General features: G+C 40.6%; 1 protein-coding gene across 9 annotated transcripts in view; it reads left to right on the forward strand.

The window, feature by feature from the left end:
- Dennd4a (DENN domain containing 4A) overlaps nt 1–19,746 on the forward strand; it is a 113,413-nt gene that overhangs the window by 391 nt on the left and 93,276 nt on the right. Inside the window, exon 1 of one of the 9 annotated variants that reach the window (XM_008766394.4) lies at nt 119–19,713. The exons of the other annotated variants lie outside the window; for them this stretch is intronic. The gene's annotated coding sequence lies outside the window, so the exon portion shown is untranslated. Of the gene's footprint in view, nt 1–118; nt 19,714–19,746 lie in introns of those variants that run through there. 9 annotated transcript variants of the gene reach the window in all.

Raw genomic sequence — 19,746 nt, forward strand, 5'->3', positions numbered from 1 at the left:
CCGTGTGGGAATGCGCGCGGGGCTTCGGAGGGGGTGTCCTTTCAGACTGGCCATTCGGTGCTGCCTGGGGCTGCTGTTGTTGGGGTGATGGGGCGGGGGCGGACGGTGGGGAGGTCCTGAGGCTGGGATTTTGACAAGCCCGTTACGTAAGGTTGCTTCCTGGAATCCCACCTGCTCTGGGTTTCTAACCCGCGGCGGGGGCTGCTTTCCCGGGGCTGCTCAGTCCAGATGCGGGGCCCGGCAAGGGCTCAGGTTCCACGTGAGCCCGGCCAGCGTCCAAGTTGACCAGTTTCTCTCTCTCTCTCTCTCTCTCTCTCTCTCTCTCTCTCTCTCTCTCTCTCTCTCTCTCTCTCTCTCTGCGTATGTGTGTGTGTGTGTGTACGCGCGCGAAATTCTTGGTCATCACCACTCCTTTTGAAGTTTTATTTCTTTCTAGAGGGGAAAGGCGAGGCGGGAGTCTGGGTTTGGGGAGAAGGGGCAAAAAAGCTTGTGACCTAGAATTGGGTCGCAGCGATTTCTCTTCATTACAGTGCTTTTAAATGACAGGACATAAAGGGAAATTTGGCTGTTGCTGCTCCAGTGTGCTTTTCCTTCAGACTTATGGTTGGCCTCAGAGCCATAGAAGGGGTTTTTATTTGTCTTATAGGACAGTTATTTCTTGTTTTCAAAACAGAACAGGCATCCGTCAACAGACTAGTATTTATTTGAGGGGAAAGCGGGTGTCAGCCAGCCAGAGACAAGGGAGAGCAGAAATTGTGTCACTCTGTGAATATATTATTCATTTAAATGTATTAGACATTAGTGAAAAGGGTAGCCTAAACGTAAAACAAACAATATTACACGATTACAAGCTTTCCTTTAGTGTATTTACAGCCCTAATCTGTTTTCTGCCTACTCTAGTCTACCTCCTCTTTCCTTAGGGGGGAAAGGGATGGAGACACCTGTAAACATTGTAGCCCAGGTTACATTAAGCTATTATGGTGCATTTAAGATTACTATAAAGAGGAGTCTCGGGGGGAACTCAAGATTAGTTTATAAGTAAGGATTCTTGGGCAAGTTGATCAATTTATGTTTACGGTAGCTGAGACACAGCCTCTGAAAGAAGTGAATAGAATTTCTGATCTGAGCCTTAATTTAACGTAAAATAAAAAAAATGTATTTGATTTCTTTTGTGGGACATTGTTTTGTTTGGGCGAGATAGAATAATCGTTTGAGGCAGCTTTTTATTTTTACAAACTCTCTTTGAACTGCAGCTCCCAGTAAGAGTCTGGAATAACATATATTACCATCCTCATTCTATATGTGTTACATAATCCCCACCCCCATCCCCAATGATTAAAAACAGACCTCTACTTTGCTGTGGAATTTTGAAAGAATGTGCTTGTGAGGGAAGTTAATTGATCTTGACACCAGCTTAATATTAGGGATAAAAATGAGCAAATTTTGGCTTGCATTTAAAGCCTTAAGTGCACAAGTTTACATTTCTGAAGTTTGGTGAAGGAGTACAACTTTTCTATCTATGCAAGAGAGCCAGAAAGCTGGTGCTGCTTTGAGCTCTTCCACTGGAATTACCACCAGCTTCAGTAGTTACTGATTCTAAAGTTCTGGAACTTTTGTCCCACTTCGGCAACTTGAATAATATTTAGCATAGTTGGGAGATTATAGGAGGGAAGCGACAGATTACATCATATTAATTTATTCAAAAAACAGTAAGTATTATAACAAAGAAGACAATATATTCTTCCTGCAGGATGCAAACTACATTGCCTTTAGTTGTATGTAGAATCTTCAGCCTTCTGCTTACGGGAAGCCTAGTGTTTCATACCCATTACTAAACGCAGAGCTGATTGTTATGTTACAGATCTTTCTGTCTTGTTTACACTGGGGCCTCATAATTGTACGCCATAAACACAAGTGACTCCAGCAGGAAAACGGACTTGCTGTTTTGCTTTCTCCCACGTTAGGGATTTATCTTGTCAGGATTTCACCTTTTCCTGCCACAGGTAGAAGAAGGAGACACTAAGGAGAAGTGAATCAAGTTTTCTTCCTTTCTTATCTGCTCCCCTCTCCCCTCATGCCCAGTTGGTTTTTGTTCAGTAGAGTTAGTGGGGTGGGGATGAAGAGAGTACAGCTATACTTAATTACTGTACATCATCGATATCACTTTGGATTCTCAAAGAACAGTGGAAAGCCTCATATTTGAGACACTATTCATTTGCACATGAGGTTACTGTAATAGTAAATAGGCTCTTTTTCTTTTCTTTTCTTTTCTTTCTTTTTTTTTTTTGAGACAGGACCATGCTATGGAACTCATGGTAGACTAGAACTCAAGAGCTTCCTGCCTCAACCACCTAAGTGCTAGAATTATAGGTATATGTGACCACTCAGTTAAATTACTAATCTTATAGTCACAGAGTGACATTAACGGGTTAAGAGAAAATGCTGGAAATCTAAAGCACTATTGATCAACAAGGAAATTGCCTTCTTGTTAACAGAATGCAGTGTGTAGGTGCACTCACAGTAGCAGAAACAAGTGGCTGTTTGGGTGGATTGTCATTGCCACCCTTGAGTTCGTTTGTATGTCTGTGGATGTTTTGCATCTGTGCACATTAATGTCTGGGATCTTTTTGCTTCCAGCACTAAACTGCTCCATGTTGACACTGCCACCTACTGATAATGAGCTCAGTCTTTTCCTCATTACCTCATGAGTCGTTAGGCAACAGTATTGGGATGTTTCGGAGATACCAATATTTTGCTAGTTACTGAGGATACAAAGGTGAATAAAACATGACTTCTGCCCTCCAACCCTGCCTGAGAAGTGCTGTTTGCTTTTGGGGCCAACAGTACATTCATCCCTTGCTTTTCCTGTCTCACTGCTAATGCTTGGTTGGATTCCCACCCCCCCCCCCATCCCAACCCCTGTAGTCATATCCTTTTGTAACTTTCCTAGTGGAAACTGTGTTTTGGGTTCTAGACAGCCATTTTTTAAAATACATTTTTGGAACATTAGATTCCATATTGGAGTGTGTTTATAAGTAAAACCTGTAATATGGAGATCAGAAATTTATTTTTATTTCTGTGGTAACTTCCACTTGATTAATTTGTGCTGTGCGTGCTTGTGTGGGCTAGCAGTCTGCATCAGATACCTTCTTCAGTCACTATTTTTTTGGGATAGGGTCTCTCAGTGAATCCAGAGCCTACCAATTGGCTAGACTGTCTGAATTCCTAGGAGAGCTTTTCTCTACCAGTCTCTCAACCCTGGGAAAATGTCACCCAGCCTTTTATGTGGATGCTGGGGATTCAACTCTAGTCCTCATGCCTGGGTACTGGACATGGTCTTAACCCAGTGAGCCTCTGCTCCAGCTCTCTTACTGCTTTTAGATACAGTCCCTTGTCCCTTGAGCTTTCCAGCTTCTCAGCTCCTCTTCCAGATAGCTGTGATTATAGACGTGACTGTAACTGTTGTTTTGTAGATTTTTCTTCTTGGAAAGTTTTAAAAATAAACCCAATTACCAAAATATGTAGTGCACACCCACATGCCTACATAAAATGTTGACATTTTTCATTTTTGCTTCAGATATATATTTAATATAGAAGAACTATGTATATCACAGTTGCCACATAGAATTCTAAGAGCAATATAGAATTTTATACTTCGTCTGAAGTTAACATCTTTTTGTTCCACCCAGTTTCACGCCTCTCTATCTCCTGTCCCAGTTTATGACCCACACTGTGCATGTAGCATGGCTCTGGTGCTTGGGCTTTGTTTTCAGACTGGGTAAGAATGTGTCAGGCTCAACTCTAACTTATAGGAAGCCTGTGTTGGTCTTGAACTCCTGATCTTACTGTCCCTGCCTCCCAAAGCTGGATTATAGGACCACTACACTGGCTCTAGTTTGAGTGCTGAGACCAAACTGTAGAGACATATGTATGAAAAATGCCGTGAGGAAACCCAGGAATTTGAGTGTTGATGTGAAATTTTATTAAAAAAATTCCAAGTATGGATTAGGATCCGACTTCCTGGATTTGAATCTTTGAAAAAAATTAAATTGTATTTTATGAGCAAGTACTTTGCCTTACATGCATGTCTGTGTACCATATGCATGCCCAGTGCCTGCAGAGGCTGGAAGAGGGTATTGGCTCCCTGGAACTGGAGTTAGAAACAGTTCTGAGCCACAAAATGAATACTAGGGACCAAACTCAGGTCCTCTACAAAGGCAAAAAGCACTCTTTTTTTTTTTTTTTTTTTTTTGTTCTTTTTTTCGGAGCTGGGGACCGAACCCAGGGCCTAAAAAGCACTCTTAATTGCTGAGCCATGTTTCCAGCTTCCTTAAGTTGACTTTTGACTGTACTATTTGGTGGTTTTATAGTTCTTTAAACTATATCCTTAGTTTATCCACCCTATCAAATTGGAACAATAGAAATGTCCATTTTATAAGGTTCTGTAAAAATGTAAGTTCATTTATGTAACCCTGAAAAAAAATTGGTGGTTTGAGTGATAATGGCCTCCATAGGCTCTTATATTTGGAGACTTGACCCATAGTTGGTAAAAATGTTTGGGAAGGATTAGGAGGTGTGTCCTTGTTGGAGGAGATGTGTCACTGGGTCTCAAAAGTACCTGTTAGCTTTTGCTTTTTCTGACTCATATTTGCAGATCAGATATAAGGCCTCAGTTATGATTCCAGCACCACACTGCCTGCTGCCATGCTACCTGCCATAATGACCATGGTCTTTAACAGAAACTGTGAGACCCAATTAAATGCTTTCTTTTATCATTTGCCTTTGTCATGGCAAGAGGACAGTAATTAAGACAAACCATGTCAGCTGGGTGGAGTGGCATATGCCTTTGATCCCAGCACTCAGAAAGAAGAGGCGAGCCTGATCTAAACAGTGAGCTCCAGAACAGCCAGAGCGACAGTAAAAACAAAAGACATACCATGTCTACATGTCAGTTACTTTTTCCTTAAATACTGCTATGTTTCAGTAGGTATTGATACTGCTGTGTTCTGGTATACACTCACTCAATTTTCTTTATTTTATCCATCTTTATTGATTTATTTCTGTGTGCTCCACTAATTGAACATGCTGTACTGCCAGTTATCATTTCTTCTAGTAATGCTCATCTACATGGTCTTCATTTCCTGTGCAGTATAAACAATGACTTCATTAATATCCCTCTCTCTCTCTTAAAGCAGTGGCTTTCAACCTGTGGCTTGTGACCCCTTTGGGCATCAAACAACCCTTTCACAGGGGCCACGTATCTGATACATTACAATTCATAACAGTAGCACAATTACAGTTATGAAATAACAGAGAAAATAACTTTATGGTTGGGGGTCTCCACAACATGAATTACTGTATTAAAGGCTCACAGCATCAGGAAGGTTGAGAACCACTGTCTTAAAGCAACATGCCAGAGTTTTTCCAGGTCATGGATCTGGTTGTGAAATTGTTGAGTCCTGGGATAGAAGTATTTTTCCCTTTATAAATCATTTATAAGATTTTGACAACCAATATGTATTTCTGTTTCTGTATATCCTTTTTAGTTGTTGTTAGATTTTTGGATTTTGCTAGTTTGCCTGATGTAAAATAAAATAGCACTTCATATTTGTCTTGTGTTTATTTCTCTTCATCTTTTAAAAAATATTTTTATTTTTGGTCATCTCTTCAGTAAATTTGTGTATACCTATTCTTTATATATTTTCTTTTCTTAAAAAAAAGATTTGTTTGTGTGTGTTGAGGTGTTTGTGTGAGTATATTTGCAGATGTGTGAGGGAGTGCAGCTGTTTGCAAACTCAGGTCAGAAGAGGTGTCCATGGCTGACACTCTGCCTAGTTCTTTGAGCCTGGGAACTATCTCTCCTTGGCTGGGCAAGCTCTGCTGATTCTCCTGGTTCTCCCCCTTGGATCTGAGGTTTTGGGCATGCATGGGATGCCTGGCTTGTTATTTGGTTCTAGGATCTGAACTCTGGCCCTCATGGCTACTCAGTCAACCTCTTACCTGCTGAAGCATCTTCCCAGTCTTTCATATTTCTACTTGGCCTTTTTCTTACTTATTTGAAAAAAATGGTTTAACTTATTTTAAAATATTTTCAGGATATTTACAAATATTAGAGAGGCCCATTTTTTCTTTACCCTTATCTTTTTTCTTTCTTTTCCTTCCTTTCTTTCTTTCCTTCTTCCTTTCTTTCTTTCTTCCTTTCTTTCTTTCTTTCTTTCTTTTTTTTGTGGATATTTCTAACTTCTTGAAACAGTGTGGATTAAAATCACAATGCCTTATCTGATTTGTCACTTTCTCCTCAAACTCTTACCCAAACTAAACTTATTTACTTACATAAAGTTTTGCTTTTATTTATTTTGCTGTATTTCAGAGGTAACATGGAGCACTATTGACTTCATAATTCAAAGAAGAGACTTTTAATAATCATGTACAGGTTTTTCCTATCTTTCCCTCTCTTTCTTTACTATCCACTCATTCACTAAAATCTCTATTTATCTGGGTACATGTACCCCAGTCTGGCCTCCAGATCACTTTATAGCTTAGTTAACTCCTGATCCTCTTGCCACTACACCCAGCTTATTTGGTATATCTTTTAAAATCAATTTTTAATATACTTCTTTGTTTACTGACCTCTGTGTGTGTGTGTGTGTCTGTCTGTCTGTCTGTCTGTCTCTCTCTCTCTCTCTCTCTCTGTGTGTATGTGTGTGTGTGTGTGTGTGTGTGTGTGTGTGTGTGTGTGTGTGTATGTTTGTGTATACTTGTGGGCAGGCAAATGCATATGCCTGAATATGAAAGTCAGTAGGCAATCTGCTAGAGTTAGTTCTGACATTCTGTCACTGGTTCCTTGGGGTCAGTCTTGGTGGTAAGGGCCTTTGCCCACAGAACTATCTCTTTGTCAGTTAAATTACTTTGAATTAGAAACTTCCATAGCATCTTTATTCCCGTGCTTTCCTTTTTAGGAGCTGTTTCCACTTGTTTTCTTATTTTCACTTTTGTTCCTGAAATTCACTTTTTCAGAATTGCCAAAATGGTATGTCTAAGACACCAATTGAAAATTCCTTGCTGACTCCATTGTTAACTAGATGAAGCCAACACTCCTTACCATGTCATTAAAATTCTCTGCAATTTGGTCTTTGTCTGGCTCTCTAATCTTAACTTTCATAATTTCTACTTTCCATTTCCACTCCAGCCTTACAGCATTCTCCTTGAAGTTTCTTGAGTGTATCTGTTACATCTGGAGTGTTACATTGCTGCTGTGGTCCTAGAATACTGTCTGAGAGTACTGTCATTCCTCTCTTCCTTCAAGAACCAGGGACAGGTGGTGGTGGTGGTGCTGGCCTTTAATACCAGCACTTGGGAGGCAGAGGCAGAGGCAGAGGCAGAGGCAGAGAGGCAGAGAGGCAGAGAGAGGCAGAGAGGCAGAGAGGCAGGAACAGAGGCAGGCAAATCTCTGAGTTCAATGTCAGCCTGGTTCATGACAGCCAGGGATATTCAGAGAAACCCTGTCTCAATAAGCAAACAAACAAAGAAATAAAATAAAAAGTTAAGAGCACATGGTACTCTTATAGAAGCCCCAGGTTCAACTCCCAGCACCCACATAGCAGTTTACAACTATGTAACTCCAATTTCAGCAGAATCACTTTCTTCTGTACATATATACATGCATGCAAAACACATAAAATAACCAAAACAAAAATAATCAGGGCATTATTACTTCTTCCAGAAAGCCTTCTCAGATCTGGATTACTGGGTCTCTCCTTGAGTAATCTATAGTACTTTGTCATGTCTCAAGCTCCAGAGAAATCACTCAGTGAGAATTTGTAGAGAGAGCAGGAAGAGGCTCAATGTGTAAAAGATGCTTGTTACAAAGCCCTGGCAACCCAAGTTTGGCTCCTCAGGGCCTGCAGTATGGAGTGAACTGACCCTGGAAGGTTGTTCTTTGACCTCCACATGTGTACTGTGACACACATGCACACACAGAAGATACATAAATGTAATTTTTAAAAAGAATTTGTTGAGTCAGTTATTGTAGTTTGAGAGGAAGTACCAGGTAGTTGGCTAAGGATCAGTGGGTATGGGTTTGAAACCTGACCTTGCTTTTATTTTTTTATACTTCAGTTTCCTCCCATATAAAATTGAAAAGGGTACATTTATTGAGTTGGGACACTTAAATTTGATAATACAAATAAAGTATTTGAAACAATGTCTTGTATTTAGTGAATAATCTATTCAAACTATTGTTGGCTTTAGAATATTTTAATTTATGTGTCTCTTTCCCTAATAAGGCTTTGAATCAGTGAGTGAAGGACATAGCAAGAAATCTGGATCTTAAGTGAAAGATAACATTTCTAACCTTTCAGAGTGTCCTGAAAACTTGAGTCTAAGTCCGTTTTTTCCTAGCAACTGCAACATTTGGCATCTTGCCACACATATGAAATTGACATTGATGGTAATTAGCATTTCTTAATTATACTACATAATTGGTTGCTTATTTAAGACTCTGCATGCTTTACTTAGTAGTTCTATGGAACTCTAGGAATACCATTTACTTTTAAGCCTCCCTTAGTCTGTTTGGCATTTAACCAACTTTTCCAAATATGGATTAAGGCGTGAGAGGCTGAACAAAGGGGTAGAAATGAGGGTAAAACATTATACCTCTGAACCAGACATGTGTAGTATAGCTTCACTGTTTGCTTTAAGATAGGTTATCAGATTATTGGATAATTCCAATCAGATGTAATTTCAGTAAACACTTTCCAGAGGTAATATAAGACATTAAAATACCAATAACCTGTCTTCTTCTATTACTGTAAATGATTAAGACATTTTACTTACATTCTTTTTATTATTTCAGAATCTGTTTCTTTTACCTTACATTTAGCATCCCTCATTTTGTTCTAAATACCAAAACCATCTGTATAATCTTGGCAAATTGATAGAAGTCCTGTTTGTTTTATTTTTATCTCTGAGCTTGCTGTTAAATTTGTAGGGTTTCTGTCTCACTGTTTCTGATTATATGAAAGGAAGTTTGTCTTCTTTTGAACATAGGAACAGTACACAACTACTCATCAGTATTCACTTGAAAATTGTTGCTAGAAAAACTAGATTTTTCCCCTAAAAGGTCTTAAACTGTTAAAGAAAAATTCTAGTAAACTATTATCAAATGAATGTGGAAATCTCAATGCATCAGTCTTACGGTAGAAGCTAATACCGTATAATGGCTGTAGTGTTGGGAACTGCTTTTTAAAAGTGCCACTGTCGGAGCACTGACTATTTTAGCTGAACATTCTGAAGCAGCAAGTTCTTAAGAGAATGGGTGTAGATGAATGGGGATAGAAACTGTAGTTGGTTTGTGAGATAGAGCTGGCTCTTAGCAACAGACGAGTTGACCCTTACTCCATTGTCAGTCAAGATTATAGTTAAATGACACTATTTTCCTGTAAAGAATAATTTAAGTTGGTATGGTGGCACATATCAGCACAGTGAAGGCCGAGGCTTGAAGATGATGAGTTCTGGACCAGCCCGGCATATATAGCGAGACACTGTCAAAACAATTAAAAAACTCTTTTTTGTTGTTGTTGTTCTAATAAGTACTAAGATATTCCTACCCTTCACCTTTCAATTTTTTTTTCTGGATGTCAGAACTTTGTAATAGTATTTTAGTTAAATTTTTTAATGTGATGTTGGGAATTGAACCTGGGTCCCTGACATGCTAGGCAAGTGTGTTGTTATTGAGCTACTCCACCAGTTTCACATAGTATTTATTCATGTTGCTTTGTTGGCGATAATTGCGCTGAAGTTGGGTTCATGGCTGTTGTTTGAACTGCTAGCATTGATGAATACTTTTCATTCTTTTAGCCTAAGGAACAATAGAAGTTCCTAGTTTCATAGATATGTTTTTAAAAACAAGGCTTTTCCTTTTCTGATTAACTGCTGTTTTAATATTTCTTGACCACCCCCCCCCCATTTTTTAAGAGCCAGGGTCTTACTAGGTAACTCTGACCGAGCTGAAGACTTCTTATATAGACCAAGCTAAATACTCTTCCTGCCTCACCCTCCTCATGATGGCTGGAATTATGGTAGTAAGATACCATTCCCTTGACTTTTGTTTTGTTTTTAAGGGTTGTTGTTCAATCAACATTCTTTTGTTTATAGGTGGTAGAAGATAAATTTAGCCTAACTCACTAAAAATGGGAATTAATTGCAAGGATGCTGGGGACTTCATGGCATCCAGTGGTAGAAGAGCAGCTGTACCTCCTGAGAGGGCTTGAGGTCCGGAGCTGGACAGGCCTCACAGTCAGGAGGCTCTGGTCTCTGCCCCCTCCACCAGCACAGTTCCCTTGCTCCCTACTTGTTCATTTCAGCCTCATCTCTCTGCACGTGTCTTTCACTGTTGCAGGGCTAGACTATGACTTCTGACCCATGTGTTGTTTTGAGGCAAGGTCTCCCTATGTAACTTGGCTGGCCTAGGATGAGGTTGGCCTCGAGATCACAGAGATCTACCTCCGTCTGGCTCCCAATGCTGGGATCGAAGGCTTGTACCTCTTTGTCAGGCTGTCTTCTGACTCCTAAATTCATATATTGTCTCATGATTCTGTGCTCTCATTTTAAAGCCTGATAGAGAAAATGTCCACAAGGCAAGTATCCTTTGTCTCATCTAGTCAGCTATGGCAAATGAAACCACGGTTTCACTGAACAAGATTCTCAACACCAGCTTTGTGGAAAAGGATAGGACATCCAGCTTCCCAAAGACAGGTATATACAATGAATAGACATCCTAAAAGCTGCTAGTTACAAACGGATACTAGATGATGGAAAATAAAATTAATTTTAAATGAAAGTAAAAGAAACCTCTCAGTGTTGTAGCATAATACCAAAGAACTTAAATTAATTCACTCCCAACTCAGCGGTGGCTATTATGAAAGCTTGAACATCTCTCCCCTTTCAGGTGAAAACCAGTGGAGGTAGAGGCATCCTTTACCCTCCTGTGTATAGAATTTGTAGTCCAATTCCTTCTATGAATATTTGTATATTAATATATACTGTCTTTAATATATTAACTTCTAAAAAGCATCTCTGAGTTGTAGTCTTATTATGTAGCTCCGACGGGCCTTAGACTTGATATACAACCCAGGTTAGCCTCCAGACTAGATTCTTCCTTATTGGTGTGCCACTGTGTCTTACCTTAATCACATTACAATATTCCTTATTTAGCAAGCATTTGTTTATTGCTTGGGTAATACCAAGGATTGTGCTATAAAACAAGTTATACTTTTGTTTACTCAGAGAATTCATATTCTGGTGGAAAAGAGTAGATGTTCAAAGAGGTCCTTAGAGTATTAGTGTGATAATCATATACAATGTGTGTCTAGTCTTGAAGCCCTAGACTAGAAAGTGGCTGTCTTGCATAGGGAAAGCACAGAGCAGGATGCACTTCACTGGAGCTGACCATTTGACTAGAGTGTTCTGGTGGGAGGAACTAAATTTGAATTTTCAAAGGTACCTGGAGTTATGTAAATGAAACTCTGTCCAATGAATCTCAAGTAAATTTTTATACTGTTCAATTTAATGAAACTGAAATTCAATGAAACTGTTCTTAAACCTGCCTTTCAAATGTCTGAAATTATGGCTCTTTTGAAAAGATAGCTGTAGATTGTAGAATGCTCACACCATTTGTTCTTTAGCTTTATGCTCAACCCCTCTTTTCTTTGTTTTTGTTGTTGTTATTGTTATTTGTTTTGTTTTGTTTTTGAGACAGGGTTTCTCTGTGTAGCCTTGGCTGTCCTGGAACTCACTCTATACACCAGGCTAGCCTCAAATTCACAAAGATCCACCTGTCTCTGCCTCCCAAGTCCTGGGATTAAAGGCGTGCACCACCACTGCCCAACTTGCTTTATGCCACTTTTGAGAATGGAATGTCATCGGTAACTTCCTTTTAGAGTCTTCTTTTAAAACTTTTTATTGGTTCTTTGTGATTTCACTTACCAGCCCTCCCCTTGTACCTGCCTTCTACCTTTGCAATCTCTGCTGCAAGAAAGAAAAAACAATCGTACTGTGGAAGCTGTCGTGTGTCCCAGTGAGTCCCATAGGATATATACCCTTTTGTTCACACGTCTTTGCTTGCAAACAAATCTTCATTGTAACACTTCATTGGTCTGGTATAAGACCTCTGGCTTCTGCTTCACTATCAATACCGGATCCTCACTGGGACTCCTCTCAGATATCCTGTTGTTTCCCAGTGTCATGGAGACCCTGTAGTTTGGATCTGTAGGACTGGGTCCTTCATGCACTCCAGCAGTTTATTATTGGGATAGATGTTGGGGTGGACCAACTCAAAGTCCTGGATCTGAGTCTGAGAGGTATCTGAGCTGGTCAGACTGCTATCTCCCTCATGCCTTTGGGGCCGACTCACCAGCAACCCCTGCTATGATGACCAGCTCTTCCTTGCTGCCCAGGGAAGATGCAGGGTCGGCTCTCTCAGTGTAGCCGACAATGAAGGACATGGCCAGTTCTCCCATTCTCATGACCCCAGGGCCAGCTCTCCTGCCTGCCATAGATGGTGAAGGACAAGAGAGGGAAGGAGAGCATCTTTCCCTAATCTGTGCCACCACCCAGCAGACAAGAGGCAGGGCCTGCTCTCCCACATTCACACTGTCTGGGGCCACTCACCTGTAACCTCCACATCTAGGACCAGGAGTCCCAATGAGGTTCCAGTATCAATAGAGTGGCCCACTGCCAGGACCAACTTTACCACCTGGTCCAGGTAAAAGGGAGGGGAGGGATCTCCCCACTGATACCATCTCCTTCCTCCTCTTTCTCTTCCTCCTCATTACCGTCCTCATCATCATACAGCAGACAAGAGGCAAGGCTGGCTCTCCCACACTCTTGCCCTCACTCTCGTGGTTACCCACAACCCCCACATCCAGGATCATCTCTACTGTGCTGCCCAGGTGAGATGCTGCTCTCCCACTTTGATGACCTCGGGCTCAGTTTCCCAGCCTGCTGTAGGTGGCAAGGGGCAAGGTGTGTGTGTGTGGGGGGGGTCATCTCTCCCTTGTCCATATCACCACACAGACAGACAGGTGGAGGGGCCAGCTCTCCCACAATCACGCCCTCAGGGCCAGCAAACCTGCCACCAGGGTCATTTCTACTATGTGCCCAGGCGAGGTGCAAGGTCCGCTGTCCTGAGGGCTGCAGCTGGTGAGGCATAGAGCCAGCTCTTCTGCTCTACAGCTCAAGGGCCAGGCCCCCACCTGTCACAGGTGGTGAGGGGCAGGAGGGAGAAGGGTGTTTCTTCCTTGTCCATTCTTACGTGTCCATTTCTTACTCAGCACAAAATTAAAAATTATTTGACTTTTCTCACTTTAATTCTTTTTTTTTTTTTGGTTCTTTTTTTCGGAGCTGGGGACCGAACCCAGGGCCTTGCGCTTCCTAGGTAAGCGTTCTACCACTGAGCTAAATCCCCAGCCCCTCCTACTTTAATTCTTAACATGTGCTTCGCCAAGTCATCCACATTACTTGAATTATATGTAACTGTACCTTGTGTGTTTGGTTAGTTGGATTTTGAGTTAGGGTCACTTTTTGAAGTGACAGCTGGCCTCTAGCCTCCACCTCCTAAGGGCTGAAATCACAGGCCTGTGCTGCCTTCTGTCTTCAGATGCTCTCTGACAGTGTAGTCAGAGGTGATACACAGAGAAGGGGAAGAGAATGGACTGTGGCCTGTTTCTCCTATTGTGTACTCTGCCTTGCCATCTCTTACCACACGATGCCTCTTCCTTTTCAAACCTCAAGCCTGAACTGCGTTCCTTCTCATTTCTCTGTCTTTCTAGTTAGAATCCTCACTTCCTATGTTGCTTGTTTACTTTTCTGAATTGTCTGCTAAACTCCAGAGAGGTGGACACACCATTTCGTCTTTATGCTGTCATTTCCTGCCACAGTTTGGCACATGGTAGGAGTCTTCATTGTAAACAGGAGTCAGCTTTGGTCAACTGAAGCAAGAGATAATCAATTTGTTAGATATTACTTATTTTGCAAGAATGGAGAGCTACATGTTGAGGAAAAACCAGGAAACAAACCTCAGAGCCAGACCATAGGCAGACTGAAAAGCCATAGTATCCTTCCCCCAAGACATCATTCACTGATGCTCCTCTTGTTACTGGGTTCACTATGCACTGATTTATGAAGTAGGTGTGTATTTGGCCTATAAACAATAGAAGTTATTTTCATACTTATAACTACTGAGCGTCTAGAATCATGATCAAGTTACAGTTGGAGAGTCTTCTTGTGGGTGACAGACTGCCAAGTCATATGCACACTTGGCCCAAAGAATCCTAAGAATAGATTCTAACCTATCCTTGAAGTGCTAACTCTCAATTTAAATTCTGCAAGAGTGCATTGAATTGACTGGCCAGTGTGTCAGAGCATGGCAAACAAGTATCTGGCCTTGTGATTGGTCAAGTTTCTGTTATTGGCTCTAGAGTCTACTTTCTTTCTAGACACATGACAGGTTCTCTAGGCAGAGGGAAGAGTGGCCAGCTCAGGCTTGGGCAGTGAGAAGTAAAACTGGCATCTATCCATTTCAGTAGCCATCTGATTAGTAAGAGCCAGAGCCATGGCACCTCATCTCTAAGCCTTATCATCATCAAGCATCCAAGTATGGTCACCAGTGTTGTTCAAACTCAAATCATTACAACGCCATAAAATAAGCAAAGGATAAGCAAAATTATTCTTTGGCATCTACTTATTTAAGGTGCAGTTCTTGCCTGTGTGTGTGGTGTCTGAGCAGAAGCTTTGGTTTACCTGGCAGTTGGACCCTGAAGGAACTGCCATTTGAATTCTGCTTAGATGATTCTAGAGCACACAACTGCTATGTTAGAAGAATAAGTCAGTTTATTCATCTCTAAGCTGCCATGTAAGGTTTTACAATAACCAGTTTTAGAAAACTGAATGTGCATACACCTCTGTATTAGTGAACTCATTCTTGTTTTTTTAAATATTTATTTATTTATTATGTATACATCATACAGTTTTCTGTCTGTATGTGTGCCTGCAGGCCAGAAGATGACCCCAGATCTCATTATAGATGGTTGTGAGCCACCATGTGGTTGCTGGGAATTGAACTCAGGACCTTTGGAAGAGCAGTCAGTGCTCTTAACCGCTGAGCCATCTCTCCAGCCCCTCATTCTTGTTTTTTAAAATATGCATTTATATGTCAAAGGATATATGCAGTAACTTCTGTCCAAGGCAGTAGCTTAACACTGGAAACAAACCAGATGTCTACTAACAAAAGGGTAGATAAGTTATTCAGAATTGTTCAAAAATTGTCATTAAAATGAAAATTTATTCAGAAATGGAAATGAACAACCTACAGCTACATAGAAAAGGTGTGGCTGACTCTCCAAAACAATGTAAGGTGAAAAAGCAAGCCCTCTCCTTCACCCTCCCAGCATAGACTACGGGAGTCAATCCATGTCCTACTTTTATAATGTTCACAAAGGGAGAAATCTAGCATTGGAATTCAAAATGGTGATTCTCCAGGAAAATGGACGGGCTTTCTGTTCCTGGCAGTATCTTGTTCTTGACACTGGAGGTATTTATAATGGATAGTGAGAATTCTTGGAGTTGAATTTTCTTTATGTTTGTTACTTTTTAATTAAAAAGAATCAAAATGGGCCTGGAGAGATGGCTCCGGGGTTGAGGGCACTTGTTGCTCTTGCAGGGAACTGTTATTTGTCCCCAGCACCCACACAGCAGCTTACAAACCTCCTGTTTGAGGAAATCTAATGCCCTCTGCTGACCTCTGTAGCACCTGGCATACATGTGGTTCATACACATAAATACATCAAGACATTCACATACATAAAATTTAAAAAATCCAAACAATAAAACAGGCCCGTGTATGGACTAAATTGGGGGGCAAAGCTGAGTGAGCTCCTCAGGTTGTGAGCTGGGTTTTATCTGCACTTTGTGTATTTTAGAAGAGATTGTTAGCATTAATCAGTTCTTCTAGGGCAGTTCATGACACCTAAAAGGTTAAGAGCCCTTATCATGTATCTATAAAAGAACAGGTACATACAGAAAAGTTGTTCTTTTATACATTTCACTGTGGATGGCACATTTCAATTCTGAGATCGGATTCTCTACTTTGGATCATTTCACACTTTCTCAGGCTTACTTAAAAATTTCTTTCAGATTTACTTTATTAAAAAAATGAACAGAATTAAGGTAGGTATGCCTATAGAAGTCACTCATGAGAGGGTGAAAATGGAAATGAGGCCCAGATATGATGGCTGTAAAAGCAAGCCTGAGGGGCTAGAGAGATGGCTCCATGGCATGTACCAGTTTCCACTCCATTTCCCCTGCCTTTGGCCATTAGAGCTCCTCCAAGGATGACTGCTTCCTTACTTCCCATGGTCTTCTTCTCACCCCAGTTAGACTTCCTTCATACCCACACTTTACTGAAATGACCCAACTCAAGGTCATTGATTGGGTCTTTGCTAAATCCAGTGACTAAGTACCTTGTAGGATGGGAGTGGGCCGAGTGCTTCATCGTGGGTCTCTTCCTCCTCTACTTCTGTCATAGTCCTGTTGGGGGCTCTGCATCTCTGTTATCTTCTTGTAGGTATTCATTCTAATCCGTCCCTGATGCCATCCTAAAATATCGCTGGGAACCATAACTACATTTCTATTTCATAGTTTTTTCCTTGCTGAATGATATTCAGTATCTACCACATTTTAAAGTCATCCCTTGAATTACAGCTATCAGGGTTGTTTATTTATCCAGTCAACAACTACTGCATGCTGTTCATCAGGTACTACTGTCATTGTGTACAGCAGAAAACTCCTAAACCTCAAAGAACTTTTACAATATTGTGCAAAGAAAGAGAATTTAAAACAACCTCAGTAAATAAAATACATAGTATGTTGGAAAATAGCTGAGCATAGTGGTACGTGCCTTTAATCTCAGCTCTAGGAGATAGAGGCAGGCAGAGCTCTGTGAGCTCAAGTCCAAGTTGGTCTACATAGCAAGTGCCAGGCTATGTAATGAACTCAGCTACAAAAAGTGTGTGTGTGTGTGTGTGTGTGTGTGTGTGTGTGTGTGTGTGTGTGTGTGTAGGTATTATGTATACTTATATGTAATATATATGTTAAAATGAGAAAATTAAGGATGGAGACTGCATCATTCCAAATTCAGTCTTTTCAATCTTTGTATTTCTAGTGACTCTATATAGAGGACAAGTGTACATGGGTTTGGGCTTAAAGTGGAGGATTTCAAAACCTAGATATATAGGTAGAGTCGTGAAGTGGACATTTTGGATCTCAGAATTGAGTCATACCTAGTAACATAAATTTGAGACTAAACACTTTATTGGACTAGTAGGTATTTTTAGTAGAGAGGAGATATGCTTAGTCTAGGGCTGGGATGGCCACCAGGAAGTTTAGAAGAATCATCTGAGTTGACAAGGTAGCAGCTAAGAGTTACTTCTACCAAGCCTGCTGACCTGAGTCCAGTCCCCAGGGCCCACACAGGAAGGAGATAACTGACTTCAACTAGTTGTTCTTAGACCTCCAGACAGGTGAGGGGACATGAGCATGCTCCCATAGTAAAGAAATAAAATGTAGGGTCTTTGTTTGTTTTGTTTGTTTTGAAACTAAGCTGGTCTGAGTAGGCTGCAGTGGCAAGAAATCTGGGAAATGAATTTCAGGCCCTACTCTGCTACTGATGGTTTGTGCTGCTGTACACAAGTCAAATTAGCCTTCCTGGAAATTAATTTCCTCATTGATCAAATGTTGAGATCAAACCAAAGGATTTTAAAATCTTTAAAATCTGAATTTAAAGGAATTTCTTCCTGTTAATGGAAATATGATATAAAATATCTTTAGATCAATTTTTTAAAATTAAATGTTTTGTGCCAAATTTTCTTTATAAATTAGAAAAAAATACCCTACTACAATCTTTTTTCCGGAGCTGGGGACCGAACCCAGGGCCTTGTGCTTCCTAGGCAAGCGCTCTACCACTGAGCTAAATCCCTAACCCCTCCTTTCTTTTCTTGAGACAGAGTCTTACCATGTAGCCCAGGCTGGCTAGAGGCCAGCTTAGACTACAGAGTGAGAGACTCTGCCTCAAACAAGACAAAATACAACAGCCATAAAACCAATACCACCACTTCTATCCAGCAAATCAGTTTTAAGTAATTTCAGAATATAAGAGAAGAAATTCTAATTCACAGTGCTATTAACACTTGTGAAGTGTGCTCATTCTCCTATAACATCGCCAGCACTGGGCTTAAAGGTTTTACTCACATTTGTTCAAATTAATTTCATATCCCAAAGTTTAATTATTTGCAAGATTCATGATTCTTCCAAGGATCTTAGTATTGGTATGTTTTCTGTTTTTTTTTTTAATTTTTACTTATTTTTTATGTTTATGTGGGTTTTGCCTGCATGTGTGTCTGTGAACTCCATGCTTACTGCCCACATTGCATCCCTGGAACTGGGGTTGCAGACTTTTTAAATGGTGACAGAACTGGAATTGAACCTGGGTCCTCTGAAAGAGCATTCAGTGCTCTTAGCCATGCAGCCATCTCTCTAGCCCCCCTTTTCTTTCCTTTTAACATTATTTCTTGGTGCATGTGTATCTGTGCCTCTATACAGATGCTACAGTGCAACTGTAGAGGTCACAGGAAGCTCATGGGAGTTTTCTCCTTTTAACCATGCTGGTCCTAGGATTGAACTAAGGATCTCTCTCTCTCTCTCTCTCTCTCTCTCTCTCTCTCTCTCTCTCTCTCTCTCTCTCTCCCTCTCTCTCTCTCTCTCTTTCTTTTTTTTAAATGTGTGAGACAAGGACTCTTGTAGGCCAGACTGGTCTCAGACTCCATATTTAGCCAAAAATGACCTTCACCTTTCAACTCCCCAATACACTGGGATCACATGCATTTATAAGATGCCTTGCTCTTAGTGATTAGGTTTCTGTTTGAAGTGTTGGTTTTTAGTTTTGATCATCTTATTAGATGTCACATAAATTTTTTAAAAATTACACAAGTCATTATTAACTAGAAGGGTAAGGGAATCTCAAAGTTGTTTTCAAGGGTTGATTCTCAAAGTCCATTTCCTATATCATGTTTGTAGAGTTTTAGAGTCAGGATCTCTTTTGGGGTTTAAAGGAACTTTTCACAGGGGTCATCTAAGACCATTGGAAAACAGATATTTATGTTATGACTCATAACAGTAGCAACATCACGGTTATGAAATAGCAACAAAATAATTTTTTTGGTTGAGGGGGGTCACTATAACATGGAGAACTGTATTAAAAAGTTACAGCATTAGGAAGGTTGAGAATCACTGTCTTAAAGCCTTTTTTAAATGATGGTGACAGAATTGGTAAGAAATTAGAATGTTCAGTGCAGAATTCTAAATCGTTATTTAAGGTGGAATCACAGTTCTGAGTAGTTTGTTTACAGTTGTAAGGAGAGGAATAACGCGACATATTATCTGAGGGAAACAATTCATGGCCCTGCTGATGGCAGTTCACTTTAGGTCCTGGTTAACAAATGCAGATGATAATACAAAGAGGAAGTAAAAAGTTAGAGACGTAGGGATCATGCGCAAGGGGGAAATTAAGTAAAAGACACTGCAAGAGAGGAAACTTAAGACCAGACTTCCTCTCACGCTGGTGAGCCAGGACACTTGGATTTCACAGACCGACCATGCTGGGTATAAATGTACTTTCAGTGTAAGATTGGTAGC

This window comes from Rattus norvegicus, chromosome 8 (assembly GCF_036323735.1).
Source record: "Rattus norvegicus strain BN/NHsdMcwi chromosome 8, GRCr8, whole genome shotgun sequence".
NCBI classification, from domain to species: Eukaryota; Metazoa; Chordata; class Mammalia; order Rodentia; family Muridae; genus Rattus; species Rattus norvegicus.